At 35.1% G+C, this 27,286-nt stretch overlaps 1 long non-coding RNA gene across 2 annotated transcripts in view; it reads left to right on the top strand.

Annotated features, from left to right (window-relative positions):
- LOC115445876 overlaps window positions 1–9,340 on the top strand; it is a 45,080-nt gene extending 35,740 nt beyond the window's left edge. The window contains exons 3-4 of one of the 2 annotated variants that reach the window (XR_005112207.1): window positions 1,350–1,452; window positions 9,122–9,340. This is a non-coding gene — a long non-coding RNA (uncharacterized LOC115445876). Of the gene's footprint in view, window positions 1–1,349; window positions 1,664–9,121 lie in introns of those variants that run through there. The other variant, XR_005112208.1, reaches the window with a different exon arrangement.
- Window positions 9,341–27,286: the final 17,946 nt, after the last annotated feature.

Raw genomic sequence — 27,286 nt, 5'->3', positions numbered from 1 at the left:
AGTTTTAACACTTTGTGTACGGTGATGGCCATCCGGGCGGATACAAAATATATACTACCACCAGCAAATCAATGAGATGATTCAACCGTGGATAATACAAAGGATTCAAGCACATTCCAACAAATCAACTACAAAGGATTAGTTACCATAACTTGATCTAACGTATCCAATTAAATTAAAGCACGTAAACTACGCCCGACGGATTCTCTCACACGATACAAACTTCATCCCGAGCTGATAGTCTGAGACCAGCGGATTCAAGACGCTTTAATGAATTTGAAGACATTGCGAGACTTGAATTTAACTTCTTCTTAATACTTGGCTTTCAATATGGCATCAATGTTGACTGTGTTATTTCTATTTTTACCAAAGTGGGTACACGAGTTTAATAGTGTATTATAAAAATTATCTTGACAGACATTGCGTTTAAAATCAAAATCGATAAATACCAGAAAATTTTGTACGCCGATTTTATATTATGTTTAAAGAAATTCTTAAAATTCACCTTTTAAGGAAGGAAAAGGGACGGTAAAGTATTTATAATAAAAACTAAATTATACTTATAATATACAGAATATGAATATCATATATTAACCCATTTTTCAGTATTGTATATCTGACGGGGTTGGCAAAGGTATGCCTTGTTAATGTAATGGAAACTTGTTTTATTACCTACTTTACGAGCATATAAATGAACTGCTCTAAACAGGAATAAAAAAAAAACAATTGTAATTTTTCTCTTTTCTGTATATCATGTACTGTAGTTTTATACCTTAAACTGATTTGAAAAGAGCAACAGCAGATTTCTTGCCCGTTCTTCTCTCAAGTAAAAGTTAATCTACAATATTTGAAGATGAAGTCCGTATTTCTTAAACATAAACCTAGAGAAGATCTATAAAAATATACACGAAATACATTTTCATGGTCGTTCTACGATATCAACTAGACTAGACGTCGCGCCGGTTTTTTACAAAGTGTCTGTTTGTCCATCTCTTGAGGATAAGTATTCTGATGTATTCAATCGATTTATTGAGTGTTTGTAAATAATTTGCGATTGTTATTTTCGTATGAACTATACAGTTAATTATTTTGCAAATCGTCCTTATTATTCGAAACCTACTATAGCTGGCGAAATTTGAACGTTTTACATTAATATTAAAAATTTAAACCTGCCTACCCCTGAGAAGAGAAAAAGGCGTGATGTCATTTACACGCATGTACACGTTAGATACAAATTCTAATCTTTGTAAATGTTAGTGTGTTTACGTCATGTCCACCCGCTTCGACCCTCGACACCTCACTGGTGACTCCCACTTTACCTATTAATTATAAGCTTTCTCTATTTCCAGGTAATTAGAATCAAACAAGGCTACCGTCACTCACGATTACAAAGGATAAATTACAAGCAAAAACTTATAATGAAAGAGCGCCGAAAGGGATGAATTAGGGAAGGTAATGAAATAATACTCGCAACGAAAGTCATTTGCCGTCGAGTTCTTTAGCTTCATTACTGATCCGGCTCACTTCACCTATACATAGTTGAAAATTCAGTAGTAAGTTCACTAAGATTCGCCGCACGTCGCAATAAAATGTTTTTAAACAAATAAGTTCAGTCTGGGTTTCTAAGTGATACAATAAAGAGTATTCAATAGCATAATAGAAACATGTATTTGTTTATTGATGATGTGTATTTAGTTAATTCATTCTATACAAGTTTGGTGGGGTAGTTGTATTGCGTGCGTGGTAAGACTAACACGCTGAGGTCTAGGGTTCAATTGCCAGGTTGGGCTGTGATATAGGGTTTTTGTGCTTAGTATCAACCCTTACCGGGTTACCTTGACAATAGTCCTGCCCTGTATTATATGTGACTTCAACATGGTTGGCGAAATGTGGCTATGTTACAATTATACCGACACCTATATAGGAAAAAAGCGTGATGCTTTATATGTTTTAATGGACTACCTTGCATTATTTTGTAGTTTCTAATAACTTAAGTTTAAAAAAAGTTCTTGTACGTCTTGACGTTAAATTATGGCAAAAGAAATATGGTTCAGGTAAGGGAAGATTTTTTTACATATCAATCTCTAGAGGTAATAACACCTATTATCGCGCATCCTCAAGCGTGCAAATTGCTCTTTGTAAATCGACTTATACAAAATATTATTAAAAAAAAGAAAGAGAAAAAATCTAGTAGAAAATTTCCTACAAGATCTGTAAGTTAAGTTACTCTCTTCATCTCAACTAGGCTTCATTCATCGACTACAAACTGAAAGAAATGTTCCACCTACGCTACTAAGCTTCACTAACGAGATCTGTTGATTAAAATTACTTTTAGGGTTTAGTATGAAGTCTAGTATTAAACGAGGCCTGATCTAAACGTAGTATTATTAGAAATGTGTCATAATGAGTGGATATGTTTATTTTGTATATAATCCAAAGTCGAAAATGACATGATTGGTGGTAAGGCCCTTCTTTACAAAAGGGAGATTTAACGCTGATTTAAATTGAATATTACAGTGCTGGCATAACACGATGCCAGCATCCGTTTAACACCGTATTTTAAAGTTCTTCGGTCACATTTTGAAGACTAAGGAAAAACTGGTAGTCAAAGGACAGATAGAGGGAAGTAGAACTAATTACAGATCCCCTATTTGCTGGACTGACTTGATTAAAACGGAAATATAGTCTTCCATGAGAGTGCATACACTTCGACCAATCGACAGAAATTGAGAAATATTAGCAGACTTACGAATCGCCGAGAAGACTGAAGACGCCGACAGCTTTCCATGTATTACCATCGCAAAAACCATGACCACTCTCAAAAGTGTCACACTAAGAAGAAGGCATTACGCGTCATGCGCTATACTCGATTAGAAATTAAAAGTTGTATGCTCAGTAATTATCCTGGCTAAAATGCCTTTTAATTCGAAATATTACAGTGTCTGCACTGCTGTTTGGTAGAAATTGACAAACCAACTTATTCGGACTCTTACATGCGCAAATTTATCATCATAAAAGTTGTAAATAAATTAACAGCATCAAAACATAAATTTCCTGTCGTATGATCTAAAACCTGGCAATATGCGATGACACCAGACCGGATATTACGTCAGAACGGCCGGGCTAACTAAATCCCTGGTTATTTAATAAGCGCGGCGATCCAGGGGAAATTGTTTTACGCATTCACTTTTACGGCACTGTTAGGGAGGCAATAACTACAATTTAAGAGAATTTGGTAATTGACCTATATTTTCATGATTTTCAGAAGAAGTTTAAAGTAGATTTGAAAAAAAGATAACATTAATATTTAGTGATATACTTTTAGAGCCTTAAAGTACTTATGCCAAAATTAATTATAAATGAATATAACGTCTATATTATGCTAAAATGGAAAAGGTACATTTAGCGAGCCCATGCATCATCAAACTTGTTGCATCACCAAATTATTGCACAACATATCTTGAAAATTCAAATAACTTCAAGTTCTTCTTGCAAATATCATCCGGAATCAGTCGGTACAATGAGAAGGCGTAATTCTGACGACTGTCTACTAATATTTCTGGTTGAAGTTTTTACACCAGACTTGGCCTAGGTAGTCACTTTTTCCTAAAAATTACTAATCAGTTAACTCTCTTTCTTATCTTCAGTTATAGAAGGATCACTTTACTCGCACGTATTTAAAAAACACATCTTACTACTTACTTCCTGCTCTAGAAGTAGACAAGGCAATAACAATTTTGCTCGGTAGAGTCCTTATATCGAGTGCCTGTAAATCGTTGAACTTTGTAACAAGATTCTAAGTAACAGATCTGTCCTAAAGTTATACTGAAATGGTTTCGTTATTAGGAAATGGCTGGATTCGTCGAATCACAATTAAACTTCATTGTACAAGAGTTCGCCGTGTTGTTGAAATACTTGATGAATTCTGAGGTTCTGATACTGAGGATAGCAAATTAAAACCGAGAATTTAGATTTAAGAAACATAATAATATACTGATTTGGATTTGTATTTGCCCGATGTAGCTAAAGTCTAGTCAATTACAGGTGGTAATAAACTAGGTTGTGTGTGTAGTTGTGGCTCTACTAACGGCTTTGAGATGGCATGATCTTATGTTATCATTTATGTTTTTTACAATTATTTTGCCTAGGTTACACATACATAGGTATTTTAAGATTCAACAATGAATATTTACATTGTATTGTAGTCAGTGTGTTAGACTAGCAACAATAGTCAATAAATATTTGTAATAATTACATAGAATTACTCGATCCGCCCTCCCTCCGATTAGACGGAACGTTTATTGGTACATAGGTATATTTTGGGAGGGGATGTTGAACTGAAGCCATGCGAGTAGTAGCGAATACAAGTTTATATCAAAATACGAGCTTAGGGAAATCCCTTCGCACCCGTTGCAGTTATAAGTTCACAACTATTTTGAAGAAATTAATGTTGATGAGCTTCTAATAGGTCAATCTGGAAATCTTTGGGGGAGGCCCATGTTCAGCAGTCGACATCCTGCGGCTGATGATGATGTTGTTGTTGATGATGATGATGAATGTCGATGAAACTATCGAGTATCGTAACATAACTTCAATGTGTTTTTTAGAACAAGAGTTCCCAAATTATTTTATGTCACGCTACCCTGATGCCTAAAATAGAAATTCTCACGCCTCCCCTGCTATTAAATGCAAGGAAGAGGAAGGAGGCTCACCAAATATACGAACTAATATTGTAAAAATGAATCTATTTATTTGTTGATTAAGAAATTTTGCATATATACATTGTCAGGGGTACCTAAGGCCAAGTGGTACCTTAATTCAGAAAATAGTACTGTTCCCGTAATGTAGAAATTAATTAACAATATCTACATGAATGTCTACTTTACATGATCCCACGCCTCCCGAGGGAGGTGCGGCTTCCCACTTTAAAAAGCAATGTGGCCATAAACATTAAGTCTCTACATAAATATTGTCAATACTACATAGTATTTGTTGGGTGTCGCAATGACTTCTAAACTTTTTACTATTGCACGATACACGCTATGAAATAGCCGCAATGACTTATTAATTTTTCTTAATCCTTACGAAAGCAGACGACCTACCGGCCTTATGGTAAGTGGCTACCATCGCCCATAGACGTCGGCAATACCAGGGGCACAGCCAAGCCGCTGCCTACCATGAAAATCTTTTCTAAACCTCGTTTGAGGAAGGGTAACTCATAACGCTGAGGAAACAACGGAGAAATATCATTACAGTGTGCACAAGTGCGTGATAAAAATGATCTCTTGGAACGCATATTTCATAAATTGTTAACTAGCCAGTTTCTTCGATAAATTTGATTTGTAGGCAATTTAAAGTTTTATATTATTTTCATAGCAAAACTCCGGAAATAGCTATAAAAAACTCAACAAATAATGAAAGTGGTACCAATGTGGTCGCTTCAGCTCGGCCACAACACAATATTATCTGCAGCACAAAATTACAATTTAAAAAGTATTTTATGGAGTAGTGTATTTGTACCTTAATTCAGATTATACTTTCCATTTTTTTTATTTATTGGTACTTTGACATCGTTGTTAATTTCACTTAATCCACTTCCTGGTTACAGTGCGAATATGGTGTCAATTAAATGACAATTACCGGCCACTTTCGAGCCTAGTGTGGGAATGGTGCCGCCGACGACGAGGCGACAGTGTTTTTGTTTTGTTGGCTGCATGTTAATTTCTATATTTTTATCATAAGCGGAAGTCTCGGCGTTTTTTGTTTAGCGTCTTAAAAAGGAGCTGCAACGAAGAACTGACTGTTCAGATGATGCTAGAGCTTAAAATCCCTCAAATATTTGGATGTTATATTTGCAGTTAATGTAACTCGTTATTTATGGGTATTTTTACGGAAGAATCGACGTTAAGATATTTATTATTTTCGAAGTGTTTTAAGCACTATCAATTACTTTCAAGTTATTTCAAATGCCTATTCGTACCCAACCAAGTTTAATTGATGATCCGAAAATATAATTATTTCTGCAGTCAATCAAATAATTAGGCGTCCTAAATTGTAAGTAGCTTCATCCACTGTCAAGTTTATGACAGTATTTTTTTCGGTAACACATTAACAGGATCTATACAGAAGGAGTACATAATTTCCTCTCAAAATCCTGGTGTTACTATTTATAGACAGGCTTGATCATCACTATCAATGCCTTGTTAGTTTTATAATAATGTTGTTACTTAAAAATATTCTTGAACCTATACCTTTAATCCCTGAAGGGGTAAGCAGTAGACCAACTAATTTACTCAGCTTCTCTATATGTATTCCTTCCTACGATATGGTAGGTAAACCTGTCGCTCATCATATTTCAGACTATGAACAGGTCTTCAGCAGAAAAATATACTAGATATAAATCTAAAATGTAATCAAGCAAATTATTTTGACGCTTAATCAAATATTTTAATATGATAGCCGGGAGTGATATAATATGAGGCAGGAAAGAGTCTGGTTGGCGCGTATGAGGGCGAATTCACAGGTTAATACTAGTTCGTCTTGCGTAGTGATGTAATAAATTACATTCGACTAAATTTGCTATTACTCATTAATATTATTTTTCAACACCAAACAGAACGTTCTAGAAATAATGATAATATTAAGCTGTCATGTGATTTTGGGGAATCTAAAATGCTAGAATTGATTTGGTATATGAATACCGTCAACCGTCACCTTCGCCAGAAGGAATTTATGTAGATTCTGGATTAAATAGAAATTAAAAGAAGGTTCTATGTTACATTAGATATGCAAATATATTAATATTATATAACACAATTCTTTTATAATGACAATATCTAATAATACCAAATTTTCAAATTTTTAGCATTGTTATAATTTTTGCAAAATAAATAAAAAATAACATAGGATCTTGTAATAGCTAGCGTTAATGTAAAACATTAACAGCCATAATTTTACACACTACATAACGTTCGAGTAGTGTATTAAATATACTAATTTAATACACTACTCGAACAGCTCGAAACACAATAGGAAGTGTGTAGCTTGTCGGCTTAATGGAGACTTTCTCGCCCTCACACCCACCACTATAAACTCCAGTAAGTGAGGATCAGCAGTGGCACGCATTTTATAACACCGAGAGCTGAAGCTCGGCGCATCTCAGGGAACAATGACCTGTCTTTATCCTGCAAAGAAAAATAAAACAATAAAATGATAAGAAGTAGTTGGAAATACTCGTCGGCTTCTTTAACAGCGCTCCCAGCAAGCCGGTCTATAGATTTACTATAGACATCCAAATAGGTCTATAATCTTTATTGACTATCCCGTGGGATTCGGAGATCTACTTGGACATCAAAGACCCATTCATTATTATCTTAGACCAGGGCACAATATTTAGGATTAAAAACGTGTTTCCATCGATAATAAACAAATTCCCATCCCTACGTTGGTTTCTCCCCAATGGTACGCAGGAAGCGGACCGGTTTGATCGGAAGCCCTCGTGCATTATCACGATCGTTTTATTCTGCCGCGATCAGATTATGCGAGGCTTGTGAATTCTTAATACGAAGGGTTGAATTGAGGTCGAGGGTTGATATCTTAATGTCTCGGATAAATTGATTAGTGATACTCCTTGAGATGACAACTTATTGTGTACTTAAATGAATACTACCAAGTTTCAAAGGTTAATATCACAAGTGTATTTCATAGAGCATGATTAAGTTATCTATCTGCACGGTACAACTGATGGTAAGCCAAGTGGGGTCCTAATAGAATAGTGACTGACGAGAGATGATAATCCCTCGCTAGTCGACACAATTATGCCGGCCTGTTGGAACCAGAACACGTTGATCCTGGAACGCGACACTCTTACATGACGGGTTTTATCACCTTGTGTACTATGATCATTATTCGAGAGCATACAAAATATATCCTAGCACTAGCAGTCTCAATTAAATAGAACAACGCATACTCAATAATAAATTTGTAGCTCAAAGCATTATAATAGCTAATATATTATAAACAAACACAGATAGTGCTCTGCAATGGTCTTTAATTTCAATACTGATGACGTTTCTGTTCTTTGAACAGCTATTGCATTTAGCAACAGGCCAGCAATGGACGTCTTGATATTCAATGAATTTGTATTATTTCCTTAGGGTATTGTATATTAATGTAAAAAATTAAGGCCATATGGCTTCGTTTCGCCGGTAAACGTCAGCAAGTCTGCAAGGTAAGCCGAAAAATCCGATATTTATTGCGCTCCTTGCACCATTATTACATCACGGTACGTTAAATCTCAATATGACTGCAATATAGGTTTTATGAATTTTGCCTCTGGTTCGTATGCTGTGACTATTGTGTAATTTAATTAATTAATTTAGCTATAATATGCTGGCTATGTACAATTTTAATCGAGGGCTTGAGAAGTCATAACTATTGGTTATAGACCTTCCTATTTGAACTCATGAATGTTATAACAAAGGTTTTTTCTATAGGGTAGACAGATGCGCAACTAGTGGACCCTAGCTGGGTCTTGCGTATTTGTGTCTATTGATGTGGCATAAGGCACAAATTCCCAAATTATACTAGAATACTAATAATTCAGACTGAATTTTTTTTATGTATATATGCGAGTATGTTGTTTTTAAACTGGTACGTTTTTATAATTATGTCAACCATTTGTTTATTATTACTCTTATTATGTGATTTTCACTTTGTTTTATTATGCGTCTGCCTGCGTCCTCTCTACACCACCCCAAGGTTGACTGGGATATAATGCCCAAGGCATTAAGTCCGCCATGGGCAGGTGCCATATACCAAGTGTAGGTAAATAAATAAAATAAATTAATAAGTTCAAAGTCAGGTTTTGTCTAATTTCATAGTTTTTAAACACGTCACTTTCCGCTCTTAACAAGTTATACAATTACTGAGTAATTTAAAACCAAAAATATAAAATGAGTCATCCCTTTATTAATTTATTGAGTTTAATAACCTTAAACTTTGACCAGAATCACCTTAATTCGATTAAGTGTTAAGTTTGACCGAAACTCCAGTTCGGCGTAATAACACAAAACACAATTTATTATTCATAAAATAATAACAAAAAGTTTTTATGTTGCAGGAAACAAGACAAGCCTGCAGCAGAAGTTTAATCAGACCGGGACAGAGCAAGTTTTATTGGAAAAAATCCCGGGATGCCGGCAAGGCACTGGGATTTCGATCCCGCGCTGTGTCACCCGGAGAAAACCGATTTGTTAAACATGAAACTTTGGAGACGCTCGTTTTGATTTCGCTAGGTTTTATTTTACTTTTAGAATCCGTCCGCTTAGTTTATCTTAGTTAGATAAAATCATATTTCATATTTGCTTAGTTATTTATATTAGTTTTTAAGCATCAAAGTTATCCCTTAAATAAAATATTATCTTACTAAATAGAGACGTGAAACAATTACATTAAATCATTTAATTTATAATCACGACTTAAATTTCTAAAGTGTTGGTTGTTGTTTTTATCTTTTGAATAACCTTTATCTGATCTCAAAACTACCTTCAGCAAAAGTTACCGAAATATTTGCGGAATAATTACTTTATTATCAGACAGATCCCTACTTCGATCTTGAAGTTTCGAAGATTAACTTCTCTTACATCATTTTACAAAGGAAACTCATGCATTAATAATTTTAATCTATAAGTTCTTATAATATTACTTCGTTGGAAGTTAAGTTTAACGCCCTATACAATAAGCAAATGGAGAAATATGATTACAAAGAGGTAAAAAATAAAATATTATTTCACTTAAAAGTGACATTGTGTTTTTGACTTCAGTATCAGCCCGGAGTTTAAAATTGGGCCCGATATGGCAATAGGCTCGCCTCTATCACATCATGGGACAGAATACACACGGCCGTAAGTGGTTGCACTAGTTGTGTCACTGTCTACCACTTCGACGTTAAAAGGCATAAATATGTGTGCGTGTCACTTTATTTACTTGTGAGACGTTATCGGACAAGCGAGGGTCGAACAGGTTCATTGTTTTGTCCATTTCATTGTAAATTCAAATCTCGGGTTGGGCAAAGTGACATTGGGTTCTTCTGTTCAGTGTCAAGCATTAACATGAAGTGAGGTTTTTTTTTACAAATATAGCTATGATCCTTCCCTATCGGAACAAAAACGGGGCAATTTAGGAGGCACTAAGGAGCAACAAGGTGCATGTGTGTATGTCCTACTGAATATTATGCCTATAATATATACTTTATGCTTACGCAGACAATGTCACGTCGTTACATCTGTAGGACAAACTGGGAACAGATTCAATTAATTTGCTAATTATTTAATCAGTTAACTCATACAAATGAATTAGCTTACCAAATTTAATTGTAATTATAATGGAAACAAAATATTGGTTCGTTGATGCAAGTGTCGTGTGTGGTGAAACATTTTGATGGTGCCTACGTGGAGTTTATAATTAGAAGTAAATATGTATTCCGAAAATTAAACTTATTATAAGAATAAACAACGATGTACACACTGGGCTATGCTTGTATCTTGGAAATCAAAAACATAGTTTAAAAGGGCAACCCATATACCATGTAAATTAGTCGGTTAACGATGCATTAATTTTAGAAAGCTAGATACAAGCCTTTATTACTAAACAAATTACCACCCTTTATAAAACCTCACACAAACATACTAACAAAAAGCCACAAATACAGAACTATTGTAATTAATTCGTAACGTATTGATAAAGGTACTCAGTTGAGCGTCTGATAAATAAACTTTAGCAATAACTCAGCGGGGAGTAACGAGTTTGCGACAGGCGACAGTTATCGGGCTCTGGGCAGCATTCCTTTGATCCAAGTATTAACTTTTAATTACATTCGTCTTGAGATACTTAATTTTGGTTTTGGTCTTGTCGTTTGATATAAGCGTTATCAAGTTTATCTTAACTTATTTTGCTTAAGATTTATTAAGTACTTGCTAATATTGCGTTACGTAGAAGAAATAATTCTGTCGACAAAATTCTTACTACTTCATTATTCTTTAAAATACATTTGGCGATCAGACACACGCAGCATTTTAAGTTAAGTGCATTGTGCCTATACTCTTGGCGTAAGTGTGGATAAAAGATGACAAAGTTTTATCGCAATCGGTTGTACAACATGGCAGCGCATAAACTAGAAACAAAAACATATTTTTTAAATATTAGATTAGGTGTTGCAAGCAACTCCGCCCACGTAAAACTGCCTTTTTGGAATAAATTCCAGCAAGGGATAAAATACTTTGGTGTATGAAGGAATTGGGTCTTCACCTTCCCTCAGGCGAAAAGGCACCAGCAATTTATTACGTTCGCTCTGACACGGAACTTTGCTATGTTTTAAAAACTATTCCATACCAAATTCCAGGCCGGTATGCACACATAAACTCTTTTTTTCAAACAATAACCCTTAATATTGCGCGGATGTTATCTTTGGCCGTTTGCCCGAGCCTACCTTGTTCGAAGCATTTCCTCTTGTAATTGTTCAAAGAGTTTGTTGTAAGTGGGCTGTTTGTACCCGCAGTTGTTAATACCATCGTCAAAGATCGGCGAAGATTATTTATTTTTGAAAAGTCTGTTCAAAGGGATCACACTGCAAGCTTTATTTGCGTAATTGTAGATATTTTATTAAAGTTGAAAATGGCTTACGTTAGTGTGTCTCGTTCTGAGATTGGCAAATGTTTATCCAGTTCAAATAGACCGGCATAATTAGGTTGACTGGCGAGGATTGATGTCACGCTATATCGAGCCTACTCCACTTATAATTTTTTGCATAGGGTCACTTTGCCGTCCCGGCATAAAAAAAAAGATTATGAAATTAGAATAATTATTGGAAATTATGAGTTAGATCACAGTAAGAGCAGAACAGTAAACATGATGCCTTGATGATGATGCTTTCATCATTTTTAAAATAGTGTTTTCCGAGCATAGATCTAAGTTAATTAATCATTCTGTAGTAGCAGGAAATATAATATAGAAATTACCTGTCTAACTTTTTACATGTGAACCAATTGCTAAGTATAGTGATGCAATTCTTTATATATTATAATTAAATGAAATTAATGACATTTTTACTATTATATATGCATTATAATATCTCCGATGCTCTGGAAGCGTACCCGGACGTTAAGGAAGATTTATTCGTCCCCCACTACGCTGCACCGCACTGGACTGCCAACTACTAAACATAAAGTTTAAGGGAATTTTATTACCTTATTTTAATAAACAGACAAAAATTTCAAAAGTCATTTTACGTTTTATTACCTACTCCTCGGGAGTTTAAGGTTTATTTTTCTTTAAAAACAGATAATGTCCAAACAGGGAATATATAACATTAATTATAATTAAATCTATATATATAGAAATCAATTGCTGTTCGTTAGTCTCGCTAAAACTCGAGAACGGCTGAACCGATTTGGCTAATTTTGGTTTTGAATTATTTGTGGAAGTCCAGGGATGGATTAAACGGTGACGAACATAAATAATAAATAACGGAAAATACTAAAAACGACAATATAAGTTTTCAATACAAAATGTTCCTACCTGTCAAACATTTCATGTCTTTTCTCTTTTTAGAAATAAAGAACTGTAACATATATATAGATGTATTCAGAAATAAGTCTGTTTCATAGTTGTAATATGAGGTCCGATTTCTTTGGTTTATTTTGTTCAAATACAAAACATTTCAGAAATAAATAAAGTGTAAAAGTGTCAGTGGGTTCTTAAAAATAGAAAATATATAAATAAATTTCAAGACTATTATTAAAATCTATCATCAATTTGTCAGTGCGTGAGAACTTTATTTATCGTTATTGTCGCAAAATGCCACGGAGAAGATGACTTAGATAGTCGAAGTTAATCAAATGTACGACGAGCTACTTCACGTGCAAACCGTACTCGCGACTAGCGAGAGACAGATAATGATAACATACGTATTGTAAGGCAAAATTGTGTTTCACAATAAATAATAATAATAAATGTATGTAGGTGATACGAAGTTCACCGGGTCATCTAGTATATAATATAGATCATAAAACCTTAATTGCATATATTGTAAAAACTTAGCCATATGTCTGCAAAATGGTTACAAAAGTATTTGGCGTAGATTTTATAATCTACTGGAATGGGACAGCTGTAAGTAGAATGAATTTAAAATCCTGATGTCGTTCTATGATTTTAAAGTCTATTTACGTGTAAATAACGTTGATTTTCAAAACTCCCTGCACGTCACTTATCGTTCCGAAAAACCACGAAAAATCCAATTTAGCGTCTTTTCCCGAACTGAAGAACTTTCTAGATTTTCTTAGCGTGCGGTATCTCCATCCCGACTATTGAGAGAACTCTCTCGCCCGTTCAATCTCGCCAAGGTTTCTGCTCACGACGTTTTTGCAGTTCACTTATTCATTATTAGATACGCTTTACAATTCCACTTTAATAAATTACGCAATTATTAAGAATTGCTTTGATGCAAATATCTTTTTCATCAAATATCATATCATTTCTTAAAACCGATGTAGCAATATACATTTAAGTATGCGATTTGGTTTTCCGAAACCATTTTTTTCATCAAGCACCTTTGAAAAATTTGGCATTTGATATGTTTTTCTCATAAGGTGAACAATAAGTTTGAATACGTAACTTCAAAAAGACAGAGGTGCATGTCTTGAGATCAGACCACAGAACATAATATTATGTAATCAAATAAAAAATATCTATATTCAAATTGTGATTTTATCATAGATTTTACAAGTTTTTTTGAATCGACTGCCGTTTTGGAACGTGTTATCGTTGTGAAGAAACAGCGGAAGAAAACTCCCTCAGAAACACCATGTATATTCTTGTAGTCTGGATCAAACAGCCTTAATCTCCGCAGTTCGTTCAATCCTCGCATTAAATGCTGCAATTTACTCGTTCGTTATAAGTAATGAGAACGTTTATCAAGATATAAAATATTTATAAAAAGTAAACCCGAAAATCACTACGTGGATATGGAGAATATGTGATACTTAAACCAAATCTGAGATTAACGTACCTATAACCTATTTTATATCGACGAAAGTACACTTCAGGGCTATCTATCCTTACGAAAAGTCCACCATGAAGTTGTTTTTTCTTTCACCACGAGAGTAGAGCCGCAACCAAAAACTAGTAAACATTTGAATCTCTCAGCATTCTTATATCTAGCAACGTGACGCGAATCACGAAATGAGGGAGCAATAGATTCGTATAACAACGACCAATATAAATATGGAGATCGTGTTTGGAAAAAACATGTTCAGTTTTTATTTGATACGTTTTCTTATAAAGAGGTATTTATAGACCTATGGCACTTGGATTTTCGTGTTATATTGACTGTTCTACTGTGATCAGAGGCGCTGCGAATTCATTGTCAACTGTTGCACCGTATATGTCACAAAATGGTTGTGAGAAGCCTACATTTGCAATTGAGTTCAAACGACTGTCAGTTTTATAGTGGTTGTATGAAAACAAAAGACTTAACCCCTTATTCATAAAAATTATTTATCTAAGAACGGAGCATTGCTGTGATAACAAGTTTCTCAGCTTTGTTTATCTGACAGCCAACTAGATTCAAGGTGTATCTCAATATTAGCCAATTCCAACGGCCCTACGTCTACGCACTGCGAAGGCTGCTATGCCATCAGCACTGAGAAACAGACTTGTTATCACAGCAATACTTCGTCCTTAGATAAATAACGTTTATGAATAAGGGGGTTAGCACTTAGACTTTGATGCCTTTCACAATAAGAAAATCTTGCATACTACTCCTGGTTCCTGAAATAAATAAAGCATTGGTGTCTACCGATTCTCGTATGGAAGAGACTTGCTCAGTAAATAAAAATCTTTGAATCCCGAATTCTAAACCATCTCACGACCACAAAAGTCCGAAATATCGGGCAAGGATTGAGGGACCCTTTATTCGGTGAAAAGTATTTTTCGATCAATTACACATCACGCGGGAATATCAAAGCGTACCTTTTGAGTTATTGATAACACACTGGCTTACCCCGGTTTTTAGTACTGCTGACCTACCCTGAAGATTTTTTTCAAACGAATAACCAAACGAGAATATCACTTATATTTAAGTGTAGGAAGAGGTGTTATCCACATTTTGCTAATAGGTCCCTTAGAAATAATAGACTAATAGGGGGAAGCGGCTATAGCCATTTCCCTGGGACATTTCCCTAAGTATGTCACTCGTCAGTCGTCAGTAAAGTATTATAGCACTATTAATTGAGTAATAAATGGTCTTTCCTCCAATCAGCACCGGGGTAAAACACTGGCTTTGTGACTGCAGAGGCCCGGTGGAGAATGGGGGAAGGAAGAGTGGGAACTTCCTAGGATGGACGGTAGAAAATGGGAGGCAAAATGTGTTGCATTCTGGTATAAGCCTCTGTTTATCCAGTTTCAAAGAGGCCGTCTTAACAGTGCCTATTGGCAAAGGATACCTAAACATCTCTCGTCAATGAAGACTTTATGGGAACCCCAGTCCGTTTACGATCAGATGCAGTGGGGACTTTGTCACACACTGCCATCGATTTATAAAAAAATAACAATAAAACACGCTGATGCGTATTGACGGAAATGACCAATTCTACCTCCGACGCCTATCAAAGCAGTTTCAATAACAAATCCAATAAAACTTTGAGTAGGTATCACGCGATTTTTCGTTCCATTTTAGTAAAGGTAACTGTGAAAAATGGACGACTTTTTCCCGCCGAATGCCGCTCGGCGTTTGAAGAATTGAATTTCGTTGGGTTTTTTCCGATAACCGGTTATTGGTATGCTACGAGAGGCATTTGGTTTACGTGCTAACTTTAACAACGTAGTTTAACCGGATTTAGCAACACTTTTTGTTTGAAATATAGATAAAAACTACGAGTGTTTGAATAATGGTTCCATAACGCTTTTGAATATAGATATATTTTTACTACGCAACTTTTGATAAAATAATATTTTCAGAAAGATTTTATCGAAATTGTTTTATTTGTAAATCCACCCAAAATTAAAACACTGGTTCAGAAAGCAGTTTTGAAGCAACAAATCTATTATTTATAGGGTTAGTGAGCTGGTTATCTTCCCAAAAGTCACCACTCCCAGTGCTTATAAGCGATCATAATCACTCGATTACTTGCCAATAAAATGTACCAGTAGACTGAAGTAATATATTAAAAAATAACACTAATATTATTAAAAGGTAATTTTGCTTTTCTACGACTTCTGAGGAAATATATCTTGTAAGTCTAATAGTCCTAACACAATTCACGCTGGTAATGCTCAAACAAATGGTACTCAAATGAGTACTATCTCATTACCTGTCCAATACAATGACTGGATGGAGCCTGCTTTTAAACGGTCCCTCTACAAATCTTTTGTAAAGACATATTTTCAGCAATGGACTATATTATTCTGATAATGATGATATAATGACTAGCGGATTTATTATTGTAAAGTTTGTTAATTGGTGTGTTGAGAATAATATTTGAAACTTACCTGATTCAAGTATTCAAATTACTGATAGGATATATTTTATATCCGCCCGGATAGCGACCACCGTACCCAAGATGTTAAAACCCGCCATAGTGGCCCACGTGTGTCGCGTTACGGGATCAGCCTGTGTATATACGGCATCAATAGGCTGGCATAATAGGGGACCGGACTCATTTTTGTTCTTTATTATTTTCAAATATTTACTTTATATAAATTAGAACACAGAAAGAATTATTTAAATCCGGTAAAAAATCAACAAGTTATAAGTCTTTTAATTTCGGTAGAAGGGGTAAGTTACAAGAAACAGAAAAAAGGCGCAATACCCACGTGTGACGTCATCGGGCATTACGATGCGTGCGAAAGAAAGAGATGAAGCGATATCCCCACTTCGTGCCCACTTCGGCACATAGTAATATTTGAAATATGAATTACTGGCTCATTTTTTAAGCAATTTTAATGCAGTTTTCGCGGGAGGGTTTCTTTTTCGTATTATTAACCACTACATATAGAATAATGTACAAAATCCAACACAGGCCCCCTATTGTGTTGACTGCGAAGGGGTAATCATCTCTCGTCAATCGACATTCTATTGGACCCCACTCCACTTACAGGTGCATATGGGTCATTTTACCGTGCTCCTATCTAAAAAATCTTCCACTAATATAAAAATACGATGTCGCATATTTATATCTGGAAAAATTTGAGCGGAACCGCGTCCAAAAGTTATCAAGAACAGAATTTCTTTGAAGAAAGGATAAAGAACCCAAATACCAGCCAAGTGGTCGAAGATCTGCATGAGACGTTTTCAGACACCCTCTTTTGTTGGCTCCACTTGTAAAATTCACCTGGAATTTTAAACGAATTTCTTGCACGATTTGAACTGAAACTACGATTTATTTTCTTTACAAATGGTGTGGTTGGTTAATTTATGGATGTCGGTGGGTCAACTTTTATTTCCATTTTGTATTGAGTTAGGCAGTGTGTATAGGCTGTGGAATGTGAGGTCAAAGTTTCGACTCCCAGGTAGGGTAACAGTTTATGTAAGTTTTTCTAACTTGAAGATCGTAAACCAATATCATATCTTAGTACTATTATTAATATAAAAGTATGTTTGTAAAAAATAATTCACAATCACTGAATTCGAGCTTTTACTAGCAGATAGGCTAAGTCCTTGATTTACTTAAAAGCTACTTTTTGTGGAAAAACATTATCCTTTTATAATGGTAAAGAAGTTTCATGCAAGAATACCCGCGAGCAAAAGCTACGTTTCCCAAACCATGAGCTTAAATTGTACACGAAAAACCTATCTCTATCGTTATACAAGATTACGTCCTTAGTAAAGTTCCTTATCTCTAAATACTTAAATATATATCAGATATATTTAACTAAATATACTCAAATCACAATAAAACGAGACATTAATTACATCTTACCAATGATTTGTTCTACGATACCAACCAAATTACGTTTTGATTCATAACGCTCTACATTTATTTTGTAAGCAAAGTTGAGTCTTTTGTAACAGTAGTAAAGTTGAATATACATTGCGAATTACCTTCTCTCGTAGGTTTAAGGTGGCTTTACTGTTTTAATTAACTTTTAATCTACGTTCTGTAGAGACAATGAATGTGTATTGTTTTCAGAGCTTTCACTATTGGAGCTTTTGTTCGGTGGAGTGTTTGGGTTTGGTGTTTGATGAACAAATGTGGGTAAAGCTCGGTATTTTTTTTAAGTTAGGTTAATTTTTTTTAAATATTATTTGGACCACAATTTAGTTGATTTAGTGTACCTAATTGACGGAAACAATGGTAATCAACAAAATGTATTGCGCCGTGGAATTACAATCTAAATCTCTCCATTAATAAACAGCTTTGAAATACACGCCGCTAAACCTTACCAGAGAAATGGTAAAAAGAAAAATTGATAACCATCGTTCGACTTCCCAATTTAACTTGTGTTTTTCATACTTTAATCTTTTTTTGGTAAAAATTGTTTTTGTTAAAACATTTAGAGTTGATTTTTCATTCCTTAATGTTTTTAATAAATTATAAACAGGCTGATTGAATTTAAAAGTGAGAATAATTGATAACTTTATACATCCAACTAACATTAATATAATAAAAAAAATTGTGATTGAAAAATCAGCTCTAAAACTTACTTACACAAGAAATAAGGTGTTAAATCACATAAGAATTCTTAGCATGTATTTTCTTGAAAAACTTTAAGCTTGATAGATATAACGCAGCTGATGTGATATGTACCAGAGGAAAACGTGCTTGCCATGTTTAAAATCAATTTTATGAAAAATTTTACCGAACTCTACCATTTGTTTTCGATTGAAAATGGGAATTAATGACTGTTGTACATATTATTTCTTTGTGTTGGTGAATTTCTTATAAAATTATTTCTGGCGTAGCGTAAAGCTTCCAACTTGCACTCAATTGCTAACCTATTTTTTGTATAACTTAGCAACTTTAGACGGTGCACCAAGTATAGTCCAGTTCACCTAATATATGGATTGTCATGTTATGCTCTCAAAATTTATAATCTCGAATGTTACTCGACAGATGCTCGCAGTCATTTCGCTCTCGTAACACAATGGTAGAGGCAACAATATACGAACGAAGCTTTTCAGTAGACGAGAGTCATTTTTCAACTAAGTACACAGATTTTTTCTACCGTTATATTTTTTTCAATCTAATATTTCGAAGCGCTACGATATTTATTTTTTCAGTTCAAAGAGATTCTTTGTTATTTTTTGTATAATATTTAATTACTTTGAGAGTAGAGTTTCACTGTCTATGACATTAAGGTAATATTAACAAAGCCTTCTTTGTTAAGTTGCTTTGTCACGGTTGGATTTAGCTGGGTTTATAACTCTACAGATTTTGAAATATCATATATGCGTCCATAGTGAATGTGTCCTTTAATACCTCACACCATTTGATTCCTTGTTTCATCACCTTTCAAGTAAAACATTTTTTTTGTAATGTGACTATTTCACATCTATACGTAGCATAATGTAATATGGGGTCATTACAGCACATTTTTTTTGGATATAGCAGTTTTTTTTGCATACATTTCACAAGCTGCCGTCTGCCTGTTGTCAAACTTCATTGGCAGATTCAGTTCCAAGCAAATCTTCTTATAAAAGCATTGCTTGGTCGGGAATCAAGACTAGCACTTTCTGGCCCACAATCCAACTACGCTACGATTATAAGAATAAACTAATTTCAGGAATGCAATTTTAAGTATGTAAAATAATGGGTAGAGACGGGACCATTGAGATGATTTTACAATGACATCACCATGACGCAACGGATCTGAACTATATCTAGAGCTCATGTAGAGAATGGTCTAGAGTGACAAATCCTTTTAGGGGATTCTGAACCTTAATATCATAATACTTTATCTATAAACATGCGCATCACGCTTCAAGAGTTAAAGTTTAAAGATAATGACTTTACAGCTACTTTTCAAAAATATGGACGTTAGCGCAACACGTTGAGAATATAAATTATTTGTATTGTACACGAGCAGCGACAGTCCAGCGGGAGGGGGTCCCGAGTTTCATCCCCCCTCCTCCTATGCAGGGCGTGCACCTTTTAACCTTTTATACTAAGGGCAAAAGAAAATATCACGTCAAATCCAGATGAAGAATTATAATAACTGAAAAGGAGAAACTGGACAAAAAGACTTATTACAAGTAGAGGCACGTGCGAATATATAATTCAGCATAATATAAACACACTCATTTTATCCACGACTAGCTTCTGCTCACGACTTTGTCCTCGTAAAAATACCTTCCCGGTATGAAGAGTACATTACTCAGGAATATAGTTCCTATAAATAAAATAATTTTCGGAATCTAATTAGTTTGAGAGATTAGTGCATTCCAACTCTAGCTTTATAATATTAATGTAGGACGGCAGAAGCGCAAGTAATGCATCCTTGCTTTACTGAGATCATATCCCGTAAAGTAAAGGCTTCCCATAGTATTACGTATTGAATGTATCTTAGACGACCGACGCTACCACCTATTCATTCACGTAGTCTTAATAGAATACAAATGCTTAGTCCGTAATTACCAGCATTCTAAAAAAGCCTATGAATAATAAGTTGGAACTTATAATAAGCATATTATTTTATTTAAGCTTATATCATTTTGATGTTAGATAAGCGAATACACTTAAATATATTGCGAATAAAATTTGCAAAATGTAACCTCGTATAAATTATGTCAAGGGAAAAATTATGTAGTTTACTAGTGGTAGGTCTCTCATATGTGAGAGTCCGCCTGGGTGGGCACTGCAATACTATTTCTGCCGCCAAGCAGCAGTGTGTAGTCACTGTTGTGGTGGTTTGAAGAACATTGTAGCCAGTGTAACTATTGGGCATAATAAGACTTAAAATCTTATGTCTCAGAATAGCGAGCGCAGTGGAATACCAAACAATACTTTGTAATTCAAGATATTGGATGGTGTTTCTCCTACTTATGGGCGGTCATATCGCTTACCATCAGGTGAATGGCAAAATCGTCTTGTCATTCATAGCAAAAAAAAATTATATCTACTAATAATCATCGGCTCACTTTAAAAATTACAGTATGCGATCCGACTGATGTGACTATACATTAATGAAAATGTAGTTAACTGTACCAAAGCCTGTAAGTGGCGCACGTCGGCCGCCCATTTAGAATTTCAATGGGCTTCCAACGCGGCCGCCATTTCACTGTATTTACAGCTGTTTGAGGAGACATGTCACTTGTAATTGCGCGTATTTTGGGTTTCTGTTTGATGCAATTATTTATTATTTAGTAGTAGTCAGTTTTGAATGCGTCCAATCGATATGGGTGGGATTGTGTCAGAAAATTCACCAACTCTTCGAGAAGACGCTTCTGGTAATTGTGTAAATTGTAATATCGTTTCATTTTATACTTACATCTATTTTTTCTTAAATATAATACGATCTGTGATAATAAAAATGTTGCATCAATTATTTCAATGAAGTTAAAGGGCCAATAGTTATAGAAAGGCCTTATCAATAAACGTTTTAAAAAATTAAACATGTTTAATTATTAACTAATTAATACCACATATAATGTGCTCAATATATTTCTTACGCATTTTTTACACATTTTATTTTATTTAAAAAGCCACAGTTGGAAGCCACAAATCAATAGCGCATCCACCCATAACAGTAGAGTAATAGAGACAATTGTAAATTAACATGATTATTTTTTGAAAATAAAACGCGTTTTACTATCGCTGCGGGATGAGTGGAGCAGTTATATTGGTTTCACTGGTCTGATGGCCCGATGTACTACAACTACGAGAAAACTTTAGAAGATAAGAACAGTGTGTGATTATTGCATTAAAATATATAGTTAGAAGACTATTACATGGCAGTAACAAGATAAAATAATAAACTTTTACATTGATAAAAGAAAATTATTTACACTGTTATTATTACTTCTTAAAAATAACAATTTACATTCAAATTAAACCGTTTATCAGATTTTATCGCGGTTTCAATATTTTAGTTTAATTTACCTACGACTACTGTGTAGAAAATTTAATATATTTTTGTACGACTTGGGAATCGAACCTAAGACCTCAGCACTGCAGTTATACTGTATACAGTTGTATTATTATGGCGTAGCTACGCCACCAAGGCATTACTTTCTTAATTTGCCATAACACTCTTACACCATTAATAAAAACCTATTAGTGTTTAACAAAACACTTGTAAAACACGCACCAAAATCGTTTCCTGCTATCAACATTATTGTGGAGAGACTCAAGTCAACTGTATTATACGATGTAATTAACATTCTAATTACATTGTTGTCTAAAGCAGATAAATATCTGAGACGAGAGCTTCCATTCAAGTTAATTACAAGTGAAGTGTCCGTGGAGTTTATCACTTTGAAACAATCTGGAGAAGTATGAGATCCCATAAGATATTTTGTATGCATACTGGACCTGGAATTAACTCCCTGTTTACTTAAACGAAGACTTCCTCGAGCGCTATCACCTATCCTTCTCAGTGTCTTGGATTTTTCTATACTTCCCATTCCTGCAGCACAAGGCGTTTCACACCTGGCCATCTATACATATTATAAAATAAAGTCGCCAAAAGCTATCTGTTTGTAACAACTAGTAAATCTATACTTTTCTCTGTTGGCAAACATGTACAACATATTTTAGACTTTGTTTTTCACTCAATGTGTTAAATTAGGTTTAATTTTTTATACCAACATAGCTCAAAGAACCCAATGCTCTGCTAAGTAGAATATTGTCGATTACACCTCGCCAGTCAAAATAATTATGCCGGCCCATTCGAAACCGGAAATGAGCAGCTTAAACCTAAACATCGATACTAATAACCATAAACTAACCCATCGATTTAAACCAAATAAACAAATCCATTCAATCACAAATGCAATAACAAACACAATAGCAAAGTCAGTCGCCATTAAAGAAATCCCGGCACTACATTAAGCCAGGGTTAGTGTCTACAAATCTAGAGACGACAGCGACTCTATTGTTACCGTCCGCAAGGATTCAGAGACGTTGTACAAACACTCTCTACTTCATATTTCACTGTCGACTTGCATTCGACTGTGGTGCGAGGTGTAGGACAAAGCGTAAAAAGTATGTATTATCATTACTGTAATTGAGAGTATAATGTACAAATAGTAGCAACAGCACCTGCCTCTTAATTATAAGAGACTATCTGATATTGTATCACCCTGAGATGTTAAATCTAATAAAATCCGATAATTACTCTGCCTACAATTTTCCACATCAGAACGGCATCTTCTTTGGTTGTTAGTTGGTTCATCATCTTCAGCGATCGTCAGTTTCGTAGTTACTTAGTATTTCTTGACAATAAAAATATAGCGACTTCGTGACCTCTTATTAATCGATGGGTTATTTTTTATAGTATAAAGCACACTCTGGATCAAAACACACAAACTATAAACGTGTAGACTGATTAAGGTTAATCATTTTTCATCGGCAAAACAAGTGTTTAAATGACTTTCCGAAAATCCAGTCTCCAAAACAATACTCAAGCAACTACGACAAATCTCCACTGCTCTCCGTCTATCCCTTATTCCTTACATGTCTTTTCGGTTTAGACGTTTCGCATTAGTTACCTGATTGTATTCCAGTCGATCCCAGTCCTGAGGGAGCGCGTCACACCTTCCCCATTCTTCAAGTTTTTTAAGAGGTTATCTGATTTAGACGAAAGTGTAAGGATAGGAGATTTTCTTTGAACATAAAAAAGAAATCGTTTATGATTGGAGGATTGTTATTAAATTACTTATATTTATTACTAGAGTTTAAGGCGTTACAACTGTTAGTATAAATTATGCGTCCCTTTTAAGTCACAGTTTGGTAACACATTAAAGTAAAATTTGCGTCGCTGGTTTATCACAATTTAGTGGACTTCGCATATCTTCAAAATTCTTAGGAAGAACTACAGTTATGTATGTAAGGCCTAGATCAACATAATATATAAGTGTATAATATTATACAAAACTTTTAATCTCAGAAAACCATACAGAATAATTCTTACACCGGTATGAAATTTTAATGTGGGCGGAGTCTTAAGCAAAGATAGTGATCTAAAATAACTTAGCCACATCGTTTACATAAGAAAATTGGTGCTTAATAATTGGTTAATACTGTTCTTGGGTAAAAATATGGCTTTTTCAATTTTAATCTACCTTAGTCATCCATAAATAAGTATACAAACTTTAGGGTCGCCGGGAGCTCAGCGGGACTATAATGCATTGAAACCGGAGTGACCCCTAAATGGACGACGCCACGGGGACTCTTTATAGGGGCTCTAAGTTGGTGGAGTATTCCTGTGTTATCTGAGTGGTCTGTGATATTAATAAATACTTAGATTTTTTAAACAATTTCATGACGAGACGAGCATGTCTTGACACCTGTATGGCATTACCTCATAATCATGGTATGATAGAATATATTGTGTTTATAAACTAATTCCGGTGAGTCCGTCTTTCATTCTAAATACTTGAAGGTTCTCCCTAGTTCCCATTCGACATGGAAATGGAACAAATATAATATCTCCATATTTATTAACATGTCTTCGGGTACGTGGGACGTCGTGTACCCACCAAAAGAAATACGTATAAAAATCCTTACGAAGATCATCAAATAAGAAACGAAAAGCAAATTGAGAAAGGAAGAGAACCCATGTTTATAGGAAGAGCGTACATGCGAGTAGATTACCTAATGTGTCCTTGTAGACCGTAACAGAAGGATTGAGAAGTAGGGAAATCACTTTTATATCTCCAGGAAATACATTAACCATAGAAAACAATTAGTTACATAGCGTGGTCAGCAGGATGGTTTTGCGGGAGAGAAACCACTTCAGTTATTATCCATCCCGTGGTAGGATGACTACCGTCATTCCTGTCGAGAGTGTCATGGCCAGGGAGATCCTGGATTGTCAACAAGTCTTTAAATATAAAATCGGTTAAGAAGATACTAACAAACTGTACTCTCCGCCATCACCTGTGCCTTGCACTTCACACTACTTCAATAAACTGCATGACACACATTTGTACTTAACTGAATCGATCCGAGGAAACTCCTGGCCATTAAATATTGATGTGCCCATTGAAATCGTTAGCTCACGGTAAATATGGCAAATGGTTTCCTATAATTTCATTTGGAAATATTATTTTATTGTATAGAAGCGGGTTGGAAGTTTGAATTACGTAATGCTAAATAAATGATACTTAGCATCCTTGCTGGTGGTAGGATATATTTGATATCTGCCGGGATAGCGTCAACCGTACATATGGTGTTAAAACTTACCATAGTAACCCACATAGGTGTGTCACGCTTCGGGATTACCTTGTATACATCCGGTTCCAATAAGTCGGCATAATTGTGTCGACTGCCGAGGGGTAATCATCTTTCGTCAGTCGACATTGTATTGAAACCGATTCCACTTACCATCAGGTGCAGTGTCACAATGCCGTGCACACATAAAAAATCCAAAATAAAATACACAAGCATCGCCAATGAGTATTTGTATCTGGAATTTAGTTTCTGTTACCATTACTCGTATTGTGGTTACGCTCCCGTATCAGTCTGTTCCGAGTATAAGAACTATCAGGGGCGAAAGCTGAAATTTTCCAAAAGAGAATCCGATACAACATATAGGTACTAATAAGCAAAAATGCGATCTGCGGTGATAATTAGATTCCACATAAAGGTTAAGCCGGTAGGAATCGGTTTATATGGAATCTTCGCCGCCTAGACCTATCCTTTGATCGTCAGTGATAATGTGGCTCTCTTGCGTAGTATAGTATTGTGTACCTTTGATAAGTTTGGTTCTTGGAGGCTAACAAATACCCGCATTCTTAATCCTATTCATGCTGAACATCTTCAAAAGAACATTTTTTTTTATTTTCCTAAAAAATAGTTTTACATTACAAGATTTTGTTTCCCTGGCACTAAAACTAGGTTAACCTTTATAACAGTGTCACTGTGTAGTGACAGTGTTACTGAAATTACTCTCAAACTGTGGTTTAGGCTAAATATAAACACTTCAATGAACCCGCAAATTATAAATCTGCTTAAATAGATCCAATTTGGATTTTCGCTTTCGAGAATAAAGCAGAACTGCCCCATGTCCACTACTCGCTACACTATCGATGAGGGAGGTAATGATAAACATTAGAGCTCGTGTGACGACTCAGTGAGCCGAGGTCACACATCGGACCGTTGCACTTGATATGTCCCTCGTACTCGGATTAGGTGCGCGACACACCGGGCTAACCACCCTGATCGGTTAGATTACAGACAGTTCAAAATAAAGGGCTTTTGCACAGAAAAAGTCGAGGAAGTCTTATTTTGTTTGTATCCGTGGTGGAGTCCTTACTCCTAGACTTGACTTGTCTGTATCGGTGGTGTGGTTGTGTTACGTACGTGGCTTGATTATGACTACGAATTGAGGTCCCGAATTCTAATCCCGGATCAAGTCAAAAACATTGTGATTTCGTTTTCCAGCTTAAGGTTGACTGAGTCGAAGTTCGGGGTTAGTAAATTGGTGGTGTGATACCCTGGATCTCGGAAAACGCGGAAAGCCGGTGATCCTGTGTCTAATTTCTCTCCGATCAAGTCGGATTGCCGTCTCACAAGACTATGCGAATGAAGGAAGGGACAGTGCAATTGTGTATTGCGCATTCATTTGTACACTATATATTATGCGTATTTGGTTGATCACCGATAAAACAGCCGCCGTGGCCGAAATTCGGCAGGGAGGGATTATTTTTTAATTCAAACTTTTTTAGTTTTAAAGGAGGTCCGATCCCAATAGTAGCGCAGTATATAGCAAAGTATAACGCAGTATAAAACAAATAAATAAACTAACAAGTATTATTAAACTAATATTTCCTATATAAATTGCCATAAAATTCCTCTTCTCTACAATTATGATCGTTTTATTTATTTATTTGGAAAGCGAACAAAACATAAACCATACATAGTTATTTGTTTCAGTAAGTAATTGAAGAAACGTATAAAAAATAAAATGTAATGTATTTTTTGGTAATGTATCTCATTCTTCTACATTCTCGTCATTCATAGTACATTGTATACATCAGATTATCACCAACGTTCATGAAAACCCATAATATCAAAATCGCAGGCAAATTGCCGACATCAATCGTAACATATTATTCTGCAATGACAAT

The sequence above is a fragment of the Manduca sexta genome, chromosome 11 (assembly GCF_014839805.1).
Source record: "Manduca sexta isolate Smith_Timp_Sample1 chromosome 11, JHU_Msex_v1.0, whole genome shotgun sequence".
NCBI classification, from domain to species: domain Eukaryota; kingdom Metazoa; phylum Arthropoda; class Insecta; order Lepidoptera; family Sphingidae; genus Manduca; species Manduca sexta.
The sequence above is the reverse complement of the archived record's forward strand: the minus strand, read 5'-3'. Positions and strand labels throughout refer to the sequence as shown.